Source organism: Mus musculus, chromosome 18 (assembly GCF_000001635.26).
Source record: "Mus musculus strain C57BL/6J chromosome 18, GRCm38.p6 C57BL/6J".
Lineage (NCBI taxonomy): Eukaryota > Metazoa > Chordata > Mammalia > Rodentia > Muridae > Mus > Mus musculus.
This window is the reverse complement of record NC_000084.6, coordinates 32114936-32122910: the sequence shown is the minus strand read 5'-3', so window position 1 is coordinate 32122910 and position 7975 is coordinate 32114936.

Genomic DNA, 7975 nt, shown 5'->3' with positions numbered 1-7975 from the left:
ACTGTAAGAGACTAATAGAGCCTTTCTCAGGGCCTTGGAAAGAGCCCGTGCTAGTTACATCAGAAAAGCTTGCCAGTGACCAGTGGCCAGTGAGACTCAGAATGGCCATGTGGTGGAGCCAGGATTCAAACCAAGGTCACACTCCCAAACTCAGCTGCTTCTCTTCTTTATTATCCCTGGGTGTGTGCTGGTGTGTGTGTGCGCGCGTGGGTGTGTGGGTGGATACATGCATGTGTGTGTGTGTGTGTGTGTGTGTGTGTGTGTGTGTGTGTGTTATATGTTTGGAGACCAGAGGACAACTTCGTTTCTCAACACCATCCACTTGTTTTGTTTTGTGTTTTGTTTTGTTTGTTGACACAGGGTCTCTCACTGTCCTGAAATCTACCCAGTAGGCTAGGCTGGCTGGCTACCAAACCCCACCCCACCCTGGCTTTGACAAGTGGAGACAGAAGACCAGTAGTCCACTGGAGATGTGACCAGATGCCCAGAAGGTGCTCCTCATGGTGCCCTACAGTTTTGTTGAGGAGTCTGTTTAATAATGCAGCTGGGTGCAGTGGCAGCACCTGTAGCCCCCAATACTGAGGCAGCATTGCTGCAGTCTGAGAGGTGGGGACAGCCTGGGCAACACAGCAAAAATCCCTTCCCTTAAAAAAAACAAAAGAGAAGGAAGAAGGACGAAGTAGAATGTGGAGGACAAACAGGGGAGAGAGGGGGAAAGAAAGGGAGGGAATTGTCTTAGAGTTTTACGGCTGTGCACAGACACCATGATCAAGGTAACTCTTGTAAGGATAACATTTAGTTGGGGCTGGCTTACAGGTTCAGAAGTTCAGTCCATTATCATCAAGGCAGGAACATGGCAGCATTCAAGGCAGACATGGTGCAGGAGGAGCTGAGAGTTCTACATCTTCATCTGAAGATTTCTAGTAGAATACTGGCTTCCAGGCAGCTAGGATGAGGGTCTTAAAGCCCACACCCAGTGACACACCTACTCCAACAGGGCCACACCTCCTAATCATGCCACTCCCTGGGCTGAGCATATAGAAACCATCACAGAGTCTAACTAGTGTGGCCCATCCTGCACCCATGGAAGACCATCACTGGGGCATAGACAACCTCCAGAGCCCACCCTGACAGTTCCTGTCTCTGCCTTCTCCAGCAGTCACCAGTTTCAAATAGCTCCTCAAGGACAGATGGGGCCTTGTGAGCTTCACCCCGCTGCAGGCTGGAATGCGCCACCTTTAATCCCAGCACTTGGAAGGCAGAGGCAGGCAGATTTCTGAGTTCGAGGCCAGCCTAGTCTACAGAGTGAGTTCCAGGACAGCCAGGGCGATACAGAGAAACCCTGTCTCAAAAAACAAAACAAAACAAAACGATAGAAAAGAGCAAAGTGACCTTGGGCTATGGATGGGATGGACCATCGGGCACTGGGTTGGGAAGCTGAACTGGTCCAGATGCCCAGAGCCCAGAGCTCTCTCCTCAGCAGTTCATAACCTGGGGTGTTGCCACAGCACACACAGCAAGGTTAGTTCTGCTGGTTGTCGGGACTTAGGGTAGGAGGAGTAGAAGCCTGCTACTGATTCTGTCTCTCTCTGTTTCTCTCTCCTCCCTCCCTCCCTCCTTCCCTCCCTCCCTCCCTCTTCTTCTTCTTCTCATCCTCCTCCCTCTTCCTCTTCTTCCTCCACCTCCCCACCCCTTATTTTGATACAGGGTTTCTCTGTGTATCCCTGGCTGTCCTGGAACTCACTCTGTAGCCCAGGTGGGCCTCGAACTCTCAGCCTCAGTCCCCAGAATGCTGAGAACACAGGTCTGAGTGATCACTGATGGCTAAAAGTTGGGATTACATTGTTGTTGCTTGTTTGTTTATTCTTTTGTACATGGGACCCAAATACAAATAGTAGCCTCAACAATAAACACGGGATAAGTTGCTGCTCTGCTTTAGGGTCTCCCTGACCTCTGTTTTTTTGTTTTTTGTTTTTGGTATGTTTTGTTTTCTGTTGTTGTTGTTATCATGTCTATAAATCTATCTTCCTTCCTCCCTCCTTCCTTCCCTTCCTACTTCCCTCTCTTTCTTCATCCCTCCCTTCCCCCTACTCTCTTTCACCCCCAGATAGGAAGCAAGCATGATAAAAACGTGTGGTGTTTTCCTTTTTATGTAGAGAGTACTGTGTAGTGAGTGTTATCCTATGGGTGCTGCCATTCTGCTGTATGTTACCTGCTGTATGTTATACCAACCTAGATGGTGGTGAACTCACATGGTTGCTTCCATCTTGGTGAGGTTACCAGCCAAGATGTCTGCCCTCCACATGATTGCCTCCATCTTGGTGAGGTAAATGTTTAATAAAGTAACAAAACAAGACATTAAAAACAAACATTCCAGCACAAAATCTTCTTGAGATTAGAGACATAATAGGAAGTCAGGTGAGGTCATACAGGCCATTAATCCCATCACTTGGGGAACAGAGGCAGGTAGAACTTTGAATTGAAGGCAGGTATATTTAGTGATTTCCAGGGCTATGTAGAGAGGCCCCTGACCCAACTAATAAGTAAACAGGAAGATAAATAAATATAATGAACTTAGAATAAAACAAAGAAAGGAAGAAACAAGGGAAGGCAGTGCTGGGGGCCTGGCTTATGGTGGATGGGGGAATTCTGTGCTAGGGTGCCTGAAACTCTGGGCTCCATCCTCTGTAGTGCATAAACTCTTTGGTACGTTAGCCCCTGTCTGTAACAAGGAGCTGTCCACGGTTGCAGTACTGCCTTTCCCATCTCAGCTGCCCCTCAGGAGCTGTCCACAGTGGCGACACTTTTTCATCCTCAGCCTACAGCTTTAGGGAAACACCACTGCAGGGGCTGTCCCAAAGGTGCTGTCCACAGAGGCAGCACCTTCTCTGTGGTCTCACCCCTCCAGACACCCCCCAGCAGCCCCACAGGGATGGCACCTCAGTAAAAGCCAACTGTGGCCAGAGAAGTCTTCCTACCCTAACTCATAGACTCGATGCAGGGAAAACAGGGTGAAAAAAAGCCACCAAGCCCTGAGCTCCCCCCAGCTCAGGACTTAAAATCTCATCAATCCTCACTATGGAAATCTCTGCCTTGAGAAGCTCTGCCCCCTCATAAATCCTATATAAGAACTGTCCCTTTGTCCAGTTCCCTGCCATCCGCTCCCAGGAGCAGAGGGCAGTTATCCCTGGATTCATCCCTCCACACCCTGGACCTGCCAATAAACCTTTCTTGAGATTTCATGCTTCCTGTGATTCTCAGTGGAAGAAGCCAAGAAGAAAAGAACCAAAGAGAGGGAGCCAGGCTGAGGCTCCTGAGTTCTTCAGCTCAGCTGTGGATACCTGTGATGGTTTGTATATGCTCTGTCCAGGGAATGGCATGATTAGAAGGTGTGGCCCTGTTGAAGTAGGTGTGTCACTGTGGGTGTGGGCTATAAGACCCTCATCTTAACTGCATGGAAGTCATTCTTCCACTGGCAGCCTTCAGATGAAAATGTAGAACTCTCAGCTCCTCCTGCACCATGCCTGCCTAGATGCTGCCCTGCTCCCACCTTGATGATAATGGACTGAACCTCTGAACCTGTAAGCCAGCCCCAATTAAATGTTGTTCTTTATAAGTCTTGCCTTGGTTGTGGTGTCTGTTCACAGCAGTAAAACCATGACTAAGACAATATCTTCTACTTGGAGCTGCAACAACTCTGCTGAGGAGGCTTCCTCTCAGAGCTATATGGTTCCTGGTATCTGTAAAATTCCCTTCTATTGGGACACTTTCCAACCTCAGATCTGTGTGGTTCCTGGCCCCTGTGTCTCGGGATGCCCTTCCATTAGAACAGCTTCTCCCCTCAGAGCTGCATGGTTCCTGGACTTCTGAGTCCCAGGAGACCCTTCCATCTGAGCAGAAACACTTACAGGAGCAGAGTCCTCCAACACCACGGTTTTGTTTTGAAAGACCAAGACCAACCCTCAGGAGGTTTCTGGCAAAGGCAGATTCTAGGTGCACCTGGAGGAGACCTATAGTGCAGGACCATCCGTCGTAGGTTGCTAGGCACCAATGGGCAAAGGTAGGGAAGAAATCTTACCAGAAGATTCTATTCCATTCCATTCTCCTCACAATGTAAGAGCCAAAGTTAACCTCTAAGGCCCAAGAACAAGGTAACTCTCCAGAATGCTGGGAGATGTAGTTCTTGGGTAACAACAAGCCATGTTCTCGCCCTAAACAAGTTTGTTTGAATCAACTACACTGAATGTACTTGATCATATGTAGGAGAGAGAAGATTGATTCTAGTTCAGGGTTTCAGGCTATTTCAGTCCACCATGATGGGAAAGGCATGACATTGTTTATGACAGTAAGAGCATGTAGCAGAGGATCCTCACATCACAACAGGCCGAAATGCAGAGGACAGTGCAACCAGAGGACAGTCTGTAACTTTCCAAGTCCCTCTTCTAGTGGGTTGCTTCCACCACCTCTCAGGTGGTGCTACAGCTCAGGAACAATTGAGATGTGTGATGAAGGGCAGGTACTCAACTGTGGCTGTATTGTATCCTTTTATAGTTGTCCTCTGTGTGTTGAGCTATGTGCGAGATTCTCAGGTCATCGGAGTACCTGTTTTACTTTGGCAGGCATAGGAGACTCCTGAGAACTCTGCCTGACATCCTTGCCAGCCCAAGCTTTGGTTTAGTGTGTGCAGTATCACTCTTGGGTCTTATCTGCATATCCCTGATGGCCCATCAAGATGTGTGTCTCACTGGGCTTGATGCTTAGAGGTGTATGCCTTTAAAACCAGTATTAGGAAGACAGCAACAAACAGATATCTGTGAATTCAAGGCCACCTTGCTCTATATATTGTTTCAGAACAGCCAGGGTTATGTAAATAGCTTTTGTCTCAAAAAACTTAAAAAAAAAATTGTTATGGGTCTGGGCTCACTCAGAGATATATCTCACCATGACCAGAAATAACTTTTAATAAGAGGAGGCTTTTTGTTTTTAATTAGATACTGGCATTCAGATTGATTTGGGCCATGTCTGCCCCTGAGAGCGCTCTCAAGCCTTAGTCCCTAGCTATACTTGATTACCCAGTGTCACCTACTGCCATGGCAACAGACCCAAATTGCTGATTACCGAGCATCCACTGCTGTCATGGTAACAGACATGAACATTCTATTACCCAGACTCCCCTGTTGTAGCAACAGGGTAGAAGACTCCATTGCTGACATGGCAACAGATCTGATTAGGCCCTAGTATATCATCAGCCCAAGGCTTATAAAGTAAAAATCACGAAATTACATTTTTTTTAATGCCTACATGTAGATAGGGTCTATTTTTAACATTTATGTCTTGGAGTTATCCTAGTCATTTAGCAGAGTATGCAAATTTGATTACAAAAGCAGAAATACCATTCTTATGCCATGTTGTCTTGCAAGATCAGCAAATTTTACAAGATCAGTCAAGTTAAGAATAGTCTTTGTAGGGGGCTGGAGAGATGGCTCAGTGGTTAAGAGCAGCAACTGCTCTTCCAGAAGTCCTGAGTTCAATTTCCAGTAACCACATGGTGGCTCACAACCATCTGTAATGAGATCTGATGCCCTCTACTGGTGTGTCTGAAGACAGCTACAGTGTACTCATATAAATAATAAATAAAACTTTAAAAAAAAATAGTCTTTGTAGCCAGGTAGTGGTGGTGTCACACCTTTAGTCCCAGCACTTGGGAGGCAGAGGCAGGTGAATTTCTGATTTCAAAGCCAGTTTGGTCTACTGAGTGAGTTCCAGGACAGCCAGGGCTACTCAAAGAAACTCTGTCTTGAAAAACCAAACCCCCCTCCCCCCAAAAAAAGTCTTTGTTTGAGAAAAAGGGAAGAAAGCTGCTAGAATTCAGTCTGCACAGGCTGGGAACTTACATGTTGGAGACTTTATTTTGTTCTTCTTTTTGATCTTCCAAGCATAGTAAGTGTAAATATTAAATATTATGTTAATCATAACAAGATAAGCATCTCTCCCACCTTTACTGATCACTTAGATGTCCTTGAAAGACCCACAACGTGAGGACTCCCCCACGTTCTGACTCAGGAGAGGCGACACCCCAAAATCACCAACGAGAAATGGTCTTGCTGCAAACTGCAAGAGGATTTTTATTCAAGAGTGCTCTCGGGCCCACGGTCATACACCACACAGGGGTAGAGGACCGTGGCGCCCGAGTAGCTGGATAAGGGGGTATTTAAAGGAAGAAACCACAACTCAAGGAAGTGGGGAGGGCATTGTTGGAAAATACCAAAGATACCAGTTAAGAGTCACAAGGAAGTGCAAAGTCACAAGTGTCAGGTTATCTCTCAAGACAGTTTCTAAGAGCCCCTAACAATAGCACATTTGCATTGCAGGTTCCAGTAATGGTCAGGGTGCCATTCTTTGAATTGAACCCAGGAAGCGGGTGGGTGGAGGAATGTCGCTATCTGTTTTATGACCAGTACACCTCGGAGCACTGGGCCACAGAGGCCACATTCCCAAGCCTGGGCCTAAAGGCCTAAAATTTTGTTTTTACGTTTTACTTCTTTCATCCTCTTTTGTGAAATGCTTAAGCAAGGTCTTTTTATTATTAGCCAGTGTTCTCTAAAGGAACAGAACTGATACTAGAATGAATATATAGACATATGCATACTAAAAGATACATGCATAAAAATACCTGCATAATTATTAGCATGCCTTCAGGCTAGAGTGAGAGTGGTCCAACAATGCTTGTTTCCTGAGAGAAAAACGCCAGGAATCTAGTAGTTGCTCATCCAGAAGTCTGAATGCCTCAGCAGTCTCAAAATGGTACTACAAGTCCTAGGAGATCCCTAGAGGACTGTTGGTCTTCAGTCTATGTTGGAATTCCATAGAAGTAGGTTCTAACAGCAGCAAAAGAATGACTCAGCCGCAGGAGCAACAAACACACCAGTGATTGGGAGAGCAAGAAGGTACAAAAGCAAAACTTACTTTTTCGATGTGCTTTTGTGTGTGATGCCACCAGAAGTTGTGGACCAGACTTAGGGAGAATCTTCCCACCTCAAAAGAGCCAATCAAGAAAATTCCTCACTGGTTTGCCCAGCTGTTAAGGTTTTAGTTCCGGATGTAGCCAAGTAGACAACTGGAATTAGCCATCATAATCTCTATTTTCTATATTTAGAGACTATAAAATTGTGTAGTTGTATATATTTTTAAAAATCATCAACAGGACCTTTGAAAAAAATCTATGCTGATGTAGTGGGGTTTTGTTGTTGTTGTTTTGTTTTTAAATCTAATCTCATTCTGTGTTTTTTTTCACAAGCAGAATTCTTAATAGAAGGTTTGGGTTTTCTTTTATTTTCTTTATAGAACTTTTTGTGTCCCATTTAAGAAATCTTTGCATCCTGGGCCATCAACATTCTTTATTTTCATCTAATAGCATACTTAGGGGGCTAGTGAAGTGGCTCAGGGGTTGAGTGTGTGCTGCTCTGCCAGAGGCCCTTAGTTCAGTTTCAGTATCTACCTTAGGCAGGTCCTTAGTGCCCGTGACACCAGCTCCGGAGTTGATGCACTCTTCTGGTTTCCACAAACACCTGCACTCACAGCACAGATATACACATAATTTCTTAAAATGTAACCTTTTAAAACAGAATTAGCCAGGCATGGTGAGCACATGCTTGTAATTCCAGCACTCAGGAGGTAGGAGGAGGAGGAGCAGGAGTTCAAGCCCAGCCTCAGCTACATAGCAAGCTCAAGGTCAGCCTTGGCTGCATGAAAACCCACTTCAAAAACAGACAAACAAACAAACAAACACAAAAACAAAAAATCATTTTAAAAGTAGATATACACACAGGGGAAGATCATTGCTGTAAGATGCTTTTGTCATGGGAACCTCCTTCTGGGTTTTACCAAAAGTTTTATTTTCTATCAGACAGGCCTATCTCCCTAAAGCAGAGATTGAGAAAATGGCATGAAATATTGAGGGTAGGATTTATATATC